The sequence below is a fragment of the Xenopus laevis genome, chromosome 7S, assembly GCF_017654675.1.
Source record: "Xenopus laevis strain J_2021 chromosome 7S, Xenopus_laevis_v10.1, whole genome shotgun sequence".
Lineage (NCBI taxonomy): Eukaryota > Metazoa > Chordata > Amphibia > Anura > Pipidae > Xenopus > Xenopus laevis.
The window spans coordinates 99,406,728-99,421,041 of NC_054384.1; positions in this window are offsets into that span (position 1 = coordinate 99,406,728).

Sequence of the window (14,314 nt, forward strand, 5' to 3'; positions counted from 1 at the left end):
CCTTTATCTCTTGGGTCTGCTTCCTCTATAGATACGCCCCTGCTTATTCCTCTGCAGTAATTCTGATGGGCTTTCCATTCACTTTTTCTACCAGTGCTAAAACCACAGTCAAATCATTTGGGAATAAGACAGTCTTTATATCAGTCAAATTAAATCACAATCAAATCACTTGGGAATAAGACAGTCTTTATACCTCGGAGTTCATGAAACTGCTCGGTAACTTATAATATCCTTATGATTTATAAGAGGGGGTACTTTATTCACTCTATAATGGAGTCTATGGAAGATGGCCTTCCCGTAATTCGGAGCTTTCTGGATAACAACTTTCTGTATAATGGATCCTTTACCTGTATGCTTATTTTGGGGGGGCATTGTATGAAGACTATGGCCCAAAGCTTCATGTTTTCTAACAGAGTCTGCTGCCGCAAACACTAAAACCAAGAAAGGGTGTAGCCTCCTCATACCTGTCCATGAAATTGGGTTCCCATTTAGAAAGTGGGGGGCTGGCCGCTAAACTGAATTCCGTTTCAAAGATTCTGGCCATTCTCAGTAACGTAACTATCCTCTTCCAGGCCCGGGTGCAGGATGTGCACATGAGACTAGGGTTGCCACCTTTTCTAGAAAAAAATACCGGCCTTCCTATATATTTATCTTTTCCCCCTATTAATACCATTGGGATCTTTGGGATTTTTAACGGCCAAGCCGGTAAAATACCAGCCAGGTGGCAACCACACATGAGACCCCCCGCCCTGCACCTGGAGGTTACTGGAAAAAAAATCCTATTTTGATTTGACTACTTGATCCTTTGGCTTGATGTACAGGTGATGGATACAGAACCTGCACTGTCTGATAAAGGACAATAATATTTGTGGGTACATGTATATATTTTGATCCATAGAATGTGTATATAATCATATGAGTTTTGTGTATGCAGTCATCACTTAAGGGGTAGTGGTTAAAGGGATTGTTCACCTTTAAGCTGACTTTTAGTATGATGGAGAGTAATATTCTGAGAAAAGTTGCAATTTTTGCAACTGTTTTATTATTTGTGATTTTTGAGTTATTTCACTTTTTATCCAGCAGCTCTCCAAACTGCAATTTCATCTGGGTGCTAGGGTCCAAATGACTGTAGCAAATATGCATCAATTTGAGTATGAGAGTGGAATTGAATAGGAGAGACCTGATTAGAAATACAATAGAATACATTTGTAGCCTTATAGAGCATTCATTTTTTAGATGGGGTCAGTAAATCTCCTCTTCTTCGGGGCGACTAATTTCCCCGAACTGCCTCCCGCTGAAGGCAGTTCCGGGAGATTATTCGTCTGAAGAAGAGGTTTGTAGCCGGGCGACTAATCTCCCTGAATCTGAGCATGTGCCCTAACCCTTAAAATACGTGTGTTCGGGGGTGCATAAATAAAAAGTTAGAATCATTAACCATACCTGTGGACTATAGAGTGGCCTCTAGTGGCCATAAAACATTACTAAACCCGCTCTGCTTACCATGAAGTATCTGAAAGAAATATACCCCAGACATAGGAGTAACCATGTTTCCCTCCGCAGGAGAAGGCATGCAAAATATTTATCACTTAAATTCTTGCATTAATAGTTTGGAATACAAAACCGTGATACGGGATGTTTTTCAGATTACGGTTTTCTGCCTGGTCCAGAAAGGATGGTGGCATTTGATTCCCTGAAAGAGCTTTCAATGCACCAGCATTTGCACAACCAAAGAGATAAATTAATCGAGTGGTAACTCTATGTACTAAAACATTACAATACATTGGATATAAAGTGTTCCTAGGTATAGCAGTACACATAGTAAAACTCCTTATATTTGTTGGAGGCTGGAAGTGGACTATTATTAGTAGATACTGGGTATTTTCAGTAGTCCTCACCTTTCTCAACCAATAAGAAAACTCTGCTTAACTACTCTCCAGCCTCAAGTACTTTGTTCTGCAGAGGGAAGATGAGCCTTCCATATGGACATCTGCTCTATTACATTTACGAGAAAATAAACGAGTTGTACAGGACCAGACCCCAGTATGAGGATGAATACCTAGTACTGTTAGTAGTTGTATGCTTCGTTGACCTTCTGCAGAGTTCCATGACTTCCCAATGGATATTTTGCTCAGATACACATTTGGGGTTGGATGTGTTTTTCTGCATGTGGGTGTCTGGTACATCTTGAAGCAAGTAAGATTAAAACTGGATATGGAACAGTCATACGTGCTTGTTTCTTTCTTCAGGTAGAGAGCTATTGATGATGTTTTACCATAAACTCAATTAAATATGGAATTACTCAACTGTAGGTGCCGAGGCATGGATGCTCACAAAGAGAGATGAGAACCCGAACACCCGGTAGTGTAAATGAGAATGAGAAACTGGAAAGGTCCATTAGCAGTGCCGTCAAGTGTTATCTCATTCAATCAAAGTGACAATTCTGAGCGCTTCTCCAGCAGAAATATACAGTAAATGAAATTACCTCTACATGAATGAATACTATGTGGGAAACGGTTGCCATCAACACACTGCACAAAACCGGTTTTCCAGTTGCTGTAAATCATATGTCACAGAGCGAGGTAGTCTGGGTAACCATTTGTCAATTATTTGTCACCAGCTCTATCCAATGGAGATGTGCCCAAAACAATGTGCTTAATGGGCATTTATTAGGACTGTGTCCTGCCTAAAAAATGAACCCTGGGGCTCACATATAATGGGCCCCAGAGAAAAGTAGGGAGAGTGAGGGTAAGAAACATAGCCTATCACAATGGTCACTGTAAATCCAAACAGTAACACTTTATATCAGCATTGACCAACCTGTGACTCCTTCACTTGTTGTTGAATTACAACTACTAGTACCTACTGAAATCCAAATTGTGGGGGTTGCTGGCAGTTTACTTAATCAACAGCTTTAGGGAAGGCACATGGGGTGATTCTGAGTGTTTTATCACCCCAGTTCAGCAGGTTGGTGACAAAAGGTTTAGAACTGCCCCACAATGGGGAATGCATTTTTGAGTAATAATTGTCTGAGCACAAGTACACCTCTGAGGCAGGCAATGGCCGTAGGGAATGTGATTCCAAGTGTTTCCAAGTGTTTTATCGCCCACCTGCCAAGCTGTAAAATGCATAGTCAGTGTGTGTTTCCTCCTCGACCAAAAACAACCCTAAGCATCAATATTCCCTCAATTTAAGGTTTTATAATAAAAACCTTACCCAAAATGTCTACAGTACAGTGTCGGACTGGGACACCAGGGGCCTACCCAAAAACCTTAGACCAGGGGCCCACTCTCAGTACTATTATATTCTTACTCTCCTCACTTAAAGGGGTTGTTCACCTTCAAACAACTAGTTGGTTTCAGATAGATCACCAGAAATAACAACTTTTTCCAATGACTTTCCATTTTCTATGTGTCCCCATTTTTCTAATATTGAAGTGTAAAGTGTCCTTTTTCACCTTGTGAAGCAGCCCTGGGAGGGGGGTCGCCGACCCTGTAAACTGTTCTATATGGATACATTTAGTTGAAACATTTCTTATCTTTGTCCCTGCTGAGCAGAATCTCTGGGTTTCATTACAGGCAGCTGTTAGAATTGATACAATAGTTGTTAATACTCCAGAGATGCTGCTGAGAAATGGATCAACTAAATGTTGCAAAAAAAATAAAAAATAACAGTAAAAAATAAATAATAAAAAGTAATTGAATTAAGTCTTTATTTCTGGGGAACAATCTAAAAACAACTGAAATGGAAAAAAGTGTTTTGAAGGTGAACAACCCCTTTAACCTCTATTCTCCTAGTATCTTTTCTTTACATACTATAATCTATTATTCCATCTATTTAGCCTCTTTGTTCTCCTAGAAATAGGGAATGACCATGAAATAGGCCAAGTGTTTAGCAGCAGGAGGGGCCCACTGACACCAGAGCCCACCGGTAGTTTTCCTGGTATCCTGGTGGGCCAGTCCAACACTGATACAGTTTGTTTTTGTTGTTGTCAAGGGACAGGCCAACCTGCTAAAGGTCACACAAATCTGTCACAAGTTCTCAGGCCAGTGGTTGTCTTCTTAATCACTGTCACTCAGGACAAATGGCTTTTCCATCAATTCACATCATGATTTAGCTTGTCATGAGTAGCCTACCTTTTAATTGTAGAATGTTAGCTCAGCCGTCCCCTCTTCCCTAACAATTATCCTTCATGCTCATTCCAGTGTAGTTTAGCTGCAGGGTGAATAGCTTTGTGGCCTTTCAGGAACAGACAGATACGGCAGAACATGGTAATTTTCTTTTCTGTTAAATTGTCAGTGGGGAAAAAGAAATCTATTCAAAATCCTCAGAGGAGGTGTTTAAAGGGAAAATGGTATAACTTAAGCTGGCCATAGACGCAAAGATCTGATCGTACGAATCGAGGATTCGTATGATTTTCGGACCGTGTGTGGAGAGTCCCGACATTTTCGTCCGGCGGAGATCGGTCGTTTGGTCAATCGGAAAGGTTAAAAGATTTCTGTCGGCTGCCGATAATATCAGAGACTGTCACAAGCTTTTGTCGGACATAACTTTCGTACGATTGCTGTCAGGGGCAGAACATCGGCTGATCTGTTCTTTTCTACTTTATTTGATCGGAATGGTAAGATTTGATCTGAGTGGTTAGTGGCAGGTCGGGAGATGGAGAAGTCCGATCATACCATGATGCGTACGATCAGATGTTTGCGTCTATGGCCAGCTTTAAAGGAGAAGGAAAGGTTAAAACTAAGTAAGCCTTATCAGAAAGGTCCATCTAAATATACCAGTAAACCCCCAAAGTAATGCTGCTCTGAGTCCTCTGTCAAAAGAAACACTGCATTTCTTTCCTTCTATTGTGTACACATGGGCTTCTGTATCAGACTTCCTGCCTTCAGCTTAAACCTCATTGCCCTGGGCAAGAGCATGCTCAGTTTGTCCCTCTTCCCTCCTCCCTTCTCTACTGTAATCTGAGCCCAGAGCAGGGAGAGACTCAGGCAGGAAGTGATGTCACACCACATTAATACTGCAGCTCCTATCCTAAACAAACAGAGAGTTTCTAGAGCTTTTTACTCAGATATGGTAAAACATTCTACAGAATAAATATAGCATTCTAGCTTGCACTATTGCAGCTAATCTGTTGGCAATAAAATGCCTCCGTAGCTTTCCTTCTCCTTTAAGGTAGCCATAAACTATTAGATCTGCTTGTTTGGCGAGGTCGCCAAACGAGCCGATCTTAACCCAATATGGCCACTAATGGCTGGGCGAACACGAGTGAAATCACACTGTCGGCCCTTGGGCCGAACTATCAGATAACAATGCTACGAATTGGCACTGATGGGTCTCAGGACCGCATTAACTAGCTGATGTGGTCCTGGTCGCAGATAAGCTGTCGAATCAGTCTAAATGTCTGATATCAGCAGCTTTACTCTGCCCGTGTATGGCCACCTTGAGATGTTAAAAACCTGAACGACCAGTACCATATAACACAGTTACTGAGGGTCCAAGATTGCAGTACTTTGTCTAGATTATGCCTCAAATATATGTTATCTGTATATGTCCGTGGGTATCGAACCACAGATTCCAGCACCCAGTTACTGTCCGTGCTTTGTAGTAAGATCACAAAATAAGAGAGTGTGGATTCAGGAGTATAAAAGAGCCAGTAATTAAAGGGGTTGTACACCTTTGAGTTAACTTTTAGTATGATGTAGATAAAGAGCAAAATTCTGAGACAATTTGCAATTGGTTTTCATTATCGATTGTTCAATTCTAAGCTAATTCATTTTATCAAAGTCATCTAAATTTTTTTAAATAATTACCTTTTTCTCTGTAATAATAAACCAGTAGCTTGTACTTGATCTAAATTAATATATAATTAATCCTTATTGGTAGCAAAACCAGCCTATTGGGTTTATTTAATGTTTACATGATATTCTAGTAGACTTAAGGTATGAAGATCCAAATTACGGAAAAATCCGTTACCCAGAAAACCCCAGGTCCCAATCATTCTGGATAACAGGTCCCATACCTGTATTTATATATTTTTTTATTTGCCTTCTTCTTATGACTCTTTCCAGCTTTCAAATGGGGGTCACTGACCCCATCTAAAAAAAAACAAATGCTCTGTAAGGCTACAAATGTATTGTTATTGTTACTATTTATTACTTATCTTTCTGTTCAGGCCTCTCCTATTCATATTCCAGTCTCTTATTCAAATTTGGACCCTAGCAACCTGATTGCTGTAATTGCAAACTGGAGAGCTGCTGAATAAAAAGCTCAAAACATCTTAAAAAACCACAAATAATAAAAATTAAAATACTACAGAGTCTAAAAGTTAGTTTGAAGGTGAATAACCCCTTTAATTTATGAATCTGACCAATAGCAGCACACACTCCCAGCAATTTAGAATTGTAGTTCAACAGTGTCTGGAGGAACACAGTTTCGTCAACCCTGCTCAAAACACAGGTTAATACGAACAGTATATTAAAGGGCATGTAAAGGCAAAAAAATAAAATCCCATTTTTACTTTCTTTAATGAAAAAGAAACCTATCTCCAATATACTTTAATTAAACAATGTGTACCGTTTTTATAAGAAACTTGACTGTATGCAGTGAAATTCTCCCTTCATTTACTGCTGTGGATAGGAATTGTCAGACGGTCCCTAACTGCTGAGCAGGGAAACAATCATACTTATGAACAGCAGGGGGAGCCCCCGCCTTACTTCCCAGCCTTGCAAAACTCAAGCAGCTTTGTTTATGACGATCCCTAAGCAGCCCAGACCACACTGAGCATGTGCACAGTCTTAGTCTTGCAAAGATGTATAACAAAGTTACAAGATGGCGACCCCCTGTAGCCAACTTTGAAAGCATAAATTATTTGTTTGATTAGGCTTGTGGTGCAGTAAGTTCATGTTTATATTTAGTATACAAAATACAGCATTTCTAGCCTTATTCTATTTTAGACTTTACATGCCCTTTAAGTCTAATTAAATGCATTCCAATATAGACTTTACATACAATGTAGAGCCTGTAATCCATATACTCTTGATGCCTGAGGCAGTGCCGATTAGGTAATTCTCTAGAAAGCAGCAAAGTCTTTAAAGAAAATAAGTTACCAACCCGGTGTCTGAGTGTTTTCTTAATTAAGTAATTAGTGCTCTAAATTGCTTCTGATGCATGTTCCCACTGGCTAAAGGATCGGGGTACAATTTTAAGGGCATTTGAGAAAAAACTCAGGCGCTAATATTTGGGTGAGCAGGGGCATAGAGTACAAACCATTAGGATCCCTAGTAAGGGCGCTCCAGTTTTAGAGTACTCACCCATAGGTAGAAATAGATAGTGGTTGACATAAACAAGGGTTTACTTTTAAATGTCTGACCATGGGGGTATGGTTTTATAAAGGACACCAAAAGTGTGCAAACCAGACTTCAGTTGCCTACATAACTCACTACTTGTACTCCATTACCCCACCCAGTGTTAAGAAAAGAGGGTCCTGAGGCCTCTTAAGATATAGGGGCAGATTTTCTAAAGGGCAGTCGCTAGAAAAAATTTCATCCGCAGGGACTTCATCAATTTACTAACAGGCATAGACGACAATTTGCTAGCGAGACCGTCTTTGGTGCAGTTTCAGCCCTATCAGCAGGTGAATTGTTTCTTGCAAATCCACTAAAGTGCGAATTTTACAGAACCTCTTTCGCCAGAGTTTCCTTCGCCACCTTAGACCTGGTGAATTGATAAGATGAAGCAACATCCTCCTCAATCTTATGTCAGTGAAATCATATCCTGTATGGCGGAAACTCATAAAAGTTCTAAAAAAAGCTGGCGTTTTTTCATATTTTAAAACGAGATTGCCTTCAAAAGTCCTAAGTATTAAAGATTTTTGTGTTAACATTTTACCAACCATTTGAGGGGCATGTCACATTTGTTTTAGGGTGAGCTTTTGTCTAGGACATTAGAGGTTCTCTTTTGTCTTTATTTTGCTTCCTTGTTCATGTGTAATAACAAGTGGCCACTTCAAGCATTTGCACCAACATCCCTAATAAAGACGTATATATGACCTGTATGTACTCGCCCTATTCAAATTGACATAAGCGTAAGAGTACTAACGAAGTATCGCTAGGCAGAATTGAATACTAGGGAAAGTTCGCTATGAATTGCTCGCACTGCCGAATTAACCTTAGCAAAACTTTGCCAGCGTTCGCTACAGAGACGCAACTTCGCATATTAGTGAATTAGTGTAGTGGTAGTGGTAGTGAAGGCGGAGCCTTCACTGGCAAAAATCCGCCCTTTAGTGAATTGGCCCCATAGTGTCTTCATCTGAATAAAAAAGGAATGATCTAACTTCAGATATATAAAATTGACTAAAAAGAGGGGATCTGACTTCCGTCAGTATTTAATTTTGTATAGGAGAAAAGAAGAAAAGTATCCCCGTCTTCTTAATCAGAAAAATTCCAAAAAATTATATATTATCACTGTGTGATTTGTTTTCAGTTAAACCATTAGGTCACGTGATCCAGTATCTATGAGTTCCCTCTTTTTGTTTAAATAATTGATCCCACAAAGTGCTAGTGCTTAACCTCAATAAGTTAACATTAAATAGGGTAAAACTAAAACACAATTAATTTTCCTTTTAATTATTGTGTATATTTAGTAATTTCTAACTCATAAATAATTCATTTAACATTGATTAATAAATTACTAACAACCCGCTAAAACACCAATAAGGATGGTAAAGTGCTGGCCCTAAAGCGTATATGGCCAATATATTTCTAACATGACTTAATTGTGCAACCATTTCAAACCCTTGGAATTTGCATTTATAAATACCTGAACCCCCCCCCCCATACCTAATAAACCCATCCATCCAGTTCAGACTATTCTTTTTTGAGGATCACTCGTTTCCTTATGGATACTATTGGCTTCCTTTAACCATGGTCATCATTTTATGCTACATCAAATAAGAATACCATAATACTTTTGCCTTGAAAAATATAAGTGCTACATATGAAAATAGCACTGCTTACAGAAAGGTGTAAAAGTCTGACTTTTCATGACTGATTGAATGGGACCCTTGAGTTTAAAGCTGGCCATAGACGCAAAGATCTCATCGCACGAATCGAGGATTCGTACGATTTTCGGGAACGCGTGTGGAGAGTCCCGACATTTTTCATCCGGCGGAGATAGGTTGCTTGGTCGATCGGACGGGTTAGAAAATTTATTTCGGCTGCCGATAATATCTCTGAGTGTATTGCCAATTGTACGATTTTCAGTGGGAGACTGTCACCAGCTTTGTCTATTGTACGATTGCTGTCAGGGGCAGAACATCGGCTGATCTGTTCTTCAACTACTTTATTTGATCTGAATGGTAAGACTTTGATCTGAATGGTTAGTGGCAGGTCAGGAGATGGGAAAGTCCAATTGTACGTTGATTCGTACGATCGGATCTTTGCGCCTGTGGCCAGCTTAACCCAAGAAAAGAAGCCACACCAAGACCATATTGTAATGTCCCTTTAAATGCTGTGCTCTCATCAATAAAGAGATCGCCTGTAGGATTAAATATTTAATATCAATTTCCCGTTTCCTGATCTCCTCCCCTCCTCAGCTCATATCTCATTCTGATACAATAAATCAAAATACAGAACATTCCAAAGAGGCCATTCATGTGCTATTTGTGATAAGGTTCATTCCTTCCACCCACCCACTGCACTGTGAGCTACAAGTGTCTGAATAAAGAAGTTGATGCTACATGGGGGGTCTTTGCTGTTACCTATTTGAAACAAAGGCCCATCCAATTTGAAAATTGGAAGACTGTTTCTTTGGAGACAGAGCTAAATAATATAAAATGTACGTGGGAGCAAGCAAATCACGGCTGGTCACAAAATAAATCCAGTTTCACCCAACCCATACCTGTATAGGCAACTCCTATTAATATGTGAGACTTATTAGAGGAGATCAATCCATAGGAATGTCTCTGAGAATTCACCAAAGCTTAGGTGTTAGGGGTGAACTGACTGAGCAAGGCCATTGAACACACTCAAATGTTGTGGCCTGATGTACTTTTCCTGAGAATGTACTTATGCTTTTGTGATTGCAAAGATGTATTGGCATGTGTCCTGTATCAGTGTTTATATCCCCTGCACCCCTAAACTGGGGTTAGAAGATAGCCTAAATGCAGTCAAACGTTGGCCTATTTCTTATGCTATCCAAGTGTGGATGCCGTGCAGGGGAACCATATGGTATTATGGCTTGCAAGCATTTGCAGATGCAGATACAAGTACAGGTATGGACAGGGGCGCTCCACCAATGAGGCGAGTTGAGACACTCGCCTCAGGCGGCAGTGCCTGGTTGCCACTCCTGGTAGCTAAGAGCCGAATTTCCGGTTTTCAAACCGGAAATTCTGCTCTTCTAGTGCAGAGAGCGCTATTGCGCTCTCTGCACTAAGCGTCGCGGACCGCCCCTGCCCTCTCCGGCGCTGTAAAGGTTAGTGCCGTGGGGAGGGGTGGGGGCGACGGCCTCAGACGGCATAATAGCAAGAATCGCCCCTGGGTATGGAATCCATTATCTGGAAATCTGTTATCCAGAAATTATGGTAAGGCCATCTCCCATAGATTCCATTTTATCCAACTAATCCACATTTTTAAAAATGATAAATTTTTCTCTATAATAATAAAACAGTAGGTTGTACTTGATCTTGGCTAAAATATAATTAATCCCTATTAGAGGCAAAGCCAGCCTATTGGGTTTATTTAATGTTTACATGATTTTCTAGTAGATTTACTGTATGAAATCCAAATTACGGAAAGATCCATTATCCGGAAAACCCCAGGTCCCAAGCATTCTGGATAACAGGTCCCATACCTGCACAAATGTGTATGGCTTGAGGCTGAACAAAGTTATGGTTTGGTTATTAATGTTCAGAAAGTCACAGCAAATGTATATTAAAGATAAGCATGTTGCCTTATGATAACCTTTGCTATATACTTCATTTCAGGCAGAGCAACTCTATCAACCATTAAATCTCGTTAGGCACTTGATTATTTTCTTAGTTGATCATATGTGGCCTAACCTAGGGGGACATATTTACAAGAGAGGGAAGGAGAGAATGTGTATGAGAGAGACTGTATGAGAAATAAAAGTGTATGGGACAAATGATTATCAGTCCAGTACAGTAGGGATCCCCAACCGCTGGTCCACAGCCCAGAACCGGGCCACGGACAGTACTAAACTGGGCCACCAGGCATGCCCGAATTGGTAGCCACCGACCAGAATTGGACGCCGACCCCTCCAACCCCCCTCCCAACTCCCCAACCAAAAAATGTTTGCGTCTACACCGGTCCCTGGACCAAAAAAGGTTGGGGACCAAAAAAGGTTGGGGACCCCTGCAGTACAGGATTCTCAGATACTCAGTAAGTCTCAATATGTTGCTTCTTTGTATTTGGTACTTGAAGTTGGAGCGCAGTTGGTTTAAGAAAGAAGGAATTCTCATACTTTGTAGCTGACAAATTCCATTCCTTATCTGAAATAATTCACTAGGATAATGGTTAAGGAATGTGTCAAATATTTATTATCTATGTTTAAAGGTTAAAATCTGATTTGACATTGAATCATTAGAAATGTACAGCAAAGCTAGTAGCGAATACAAGTATTTCAGCGCAGTAAGGTTTTCCGGTTTGATAAAAGCTTTTTAGTATGCAGTACAATAAATAATACATTCTCATATCTTGTAAGCTGGGGAAGTATAAAATGTGTAAAGATGTGTGGTATTTCACCAAAGCTGAAAAAATGTATCTCCTGGCTGAGAATCCTAAAAGAAGTTAGAAGTAGGGTGAGAAGGTTGAGGTACAGCAAAGCAATAGATGTGGAGAGCGTTTAATGACCCAACTGGATTGAGTTATATAGTGTAAGTGCTTCTCACTAGTTAACCCTTGAGGTACAGGTGCCAAGGGACTAGGTCATAGTATAGAACAGGGGTCCCCAACCTTTTTTAAGCGTGAGCCACATTCAAATGTAAAAAGAGTTGGAGAGCAACACAATAATGAAAAAAGTCAAATAAAGACTGTGATTGGCAGTATGATACCCCCTATGAGGACTGGCAGCCTACAAGAGGCTACTGTAAGCACTACACCTGGTTTTTATACAACTAAAACTTGCCTCCAAGCCATGAATTCAAAAATAAGCTCCTGCTTTGAGGCCACTGGGAACCACATCCTAGTGATTGTTGAGCAACATGTAACTCACGAGCCACTGGATGGGGATCACTGGTATAAAACCATTTGTATAAAACCTTCTAAGGGTAAGGGCACACGGGCAGATTCAGGGAGATTTGTCGCTCATGAGGCAACTTTGAATGATTTGGAAAAAGAAGCTCCGCGAGTGCCACCCCGCTGGCGATTTTTCATTATAGCTGGTGGGAAGTTAGGGGAAGGCAGTTCGGGGAGATTGTCACCCCGAAGAAGAGGCGATTTATCGCCCCGGCGACTAATCTCCTTAAATCTGCCTGTGTGCCCTTACCCTAACATTCACTCATTCGGGCTACCAGCCATATAAACAGACTCGATCTGTTTGCTGAGCCCATCTACCTGGAGGGCTTTTATGAGACAATATGGACAATATGAGTCACAGGTATAGTCACTTTATCTGCTCGATTTTCTGCATTCCAGGTAGTAACATATTTACATCCTTTTTGCAGGTAAAACCACAACGCCCTCACATTTTAGGAAATAATCTTTATAATAAAGGAGAAGGTCAAAGAAGAGACACAAGTCATTGAGCCACAGCAATAGATGCAGAGAGCTTTAACCATATGTTTAACAACTAACAGACCTTCCCGGGAAACGTCAGCCCTTGATCAACCCATGCATAGGATGACCTAGTCCCCAGGTATCATGCCCGGACTGGCAATCTGTGGGTTCTGGCAAATGCCAGAGGGGCTGCTATAAGGTTCAATAGAAAGTCAGTATTTAGTGGGCTGGTGGGGGCTGTTTGGGCCTCTGTGTACCTGAAATGCCAGGGCCTATTTTTATTCTCAGCCTGGACCTGCCAGGTATCCCCCATCCATCAGCCAGATATAGCCAGCAAGTATCCAGCATTACCTTGTGAGATTTTATCCTCACATTCTTATTTACCAATGGGGCACTCGATGGCTGCCCCCCTAAAGCTGCCGCCCAATGCTTGGGCCCTATATGCCCCCATACGGAACAGAGAAAAAATAAGGGAATTGCAAATTTAAGATGAATTATGAAGACAACACTATCAGTTCTGTCACCTTAAAAGGAAGGCACCTTTAGTAATTGTGTTAAAACTATAAAATACTTCTACCACAGTTTTATCTGTGAACTTTATTCTGCTTCACAGCTAGAGAAAAAGAAGCAACAGCTCAGTATCAATCTCAAAATGATGGACTTTTAAAAGGGTATAAAAATCACATTATTAAATTTGTGGTTGTTCTACAAGCGATGTCTTGCTGTGTTCAACCTCCAGTAAAATCATTTATTGCGTAATCACAGCAGATGGGATAAACTGATACCACAGACTTTCGCTTACAGATCTGGTAGTGTCTCTCCCAGGTCACCTTTCCTTTATCTCTTGGGTTTTCCTCTTGGTGCCAATCCAGTAGATGATGTTCTCTAGTTGTCAACTGCTAAATGAAGAGATATGGAAATGGCATAAACTGTGCCAAAATTATGCCAAATTATATCTAAAACTTCAACATTATTTTAAAATACGTTACATTTCATAAATATGATCGATTTCTCTTTCTTTAAAAACCCTTGACCTACAAAAAGTATTGGTGGGGCACCATTATGCTCCTTTATTGTAAAGCCAAAAAAAAAAGGTGGTGTGAAGGCAGAGGAATCATGTGATGAACCATTAATCTCAAGCACATAGTATTAAATCTGCAGAGCATGTTTATGGCTGTAGGGGAAAATCATCCTAGGCCGGTGAAGCTTTCTTTATGGATAAATCGTATAAGTGGAAATAAATTATAGGGTGTTGGTTGCAACATCAGTCCTGGAAAAAAAAACAAGTTGTTTATAGCTCTGAGGTGTTTATCATTCAAGCGCTTGTTTATTATTTTAATAAGTAGAACCCAAAGACTAAATCTGATTGGTGGCAATGCATGTCATGATATGGTCAGGCAACTTGGGCAGTTTCAGCAGCAACATCAGCAGCCTAGGACGAGATGCAGCACTCATGTTCAGGCAAAAAAAACTCAATGTATTCCCTCAGAATATAATTACCATTAAGAGTTATTTTTGCTGGAGCTTCTGCCCAGAAGTTCCTTTTACTTGAATTATATTAGCCATGAATCAGGGACTCCCAG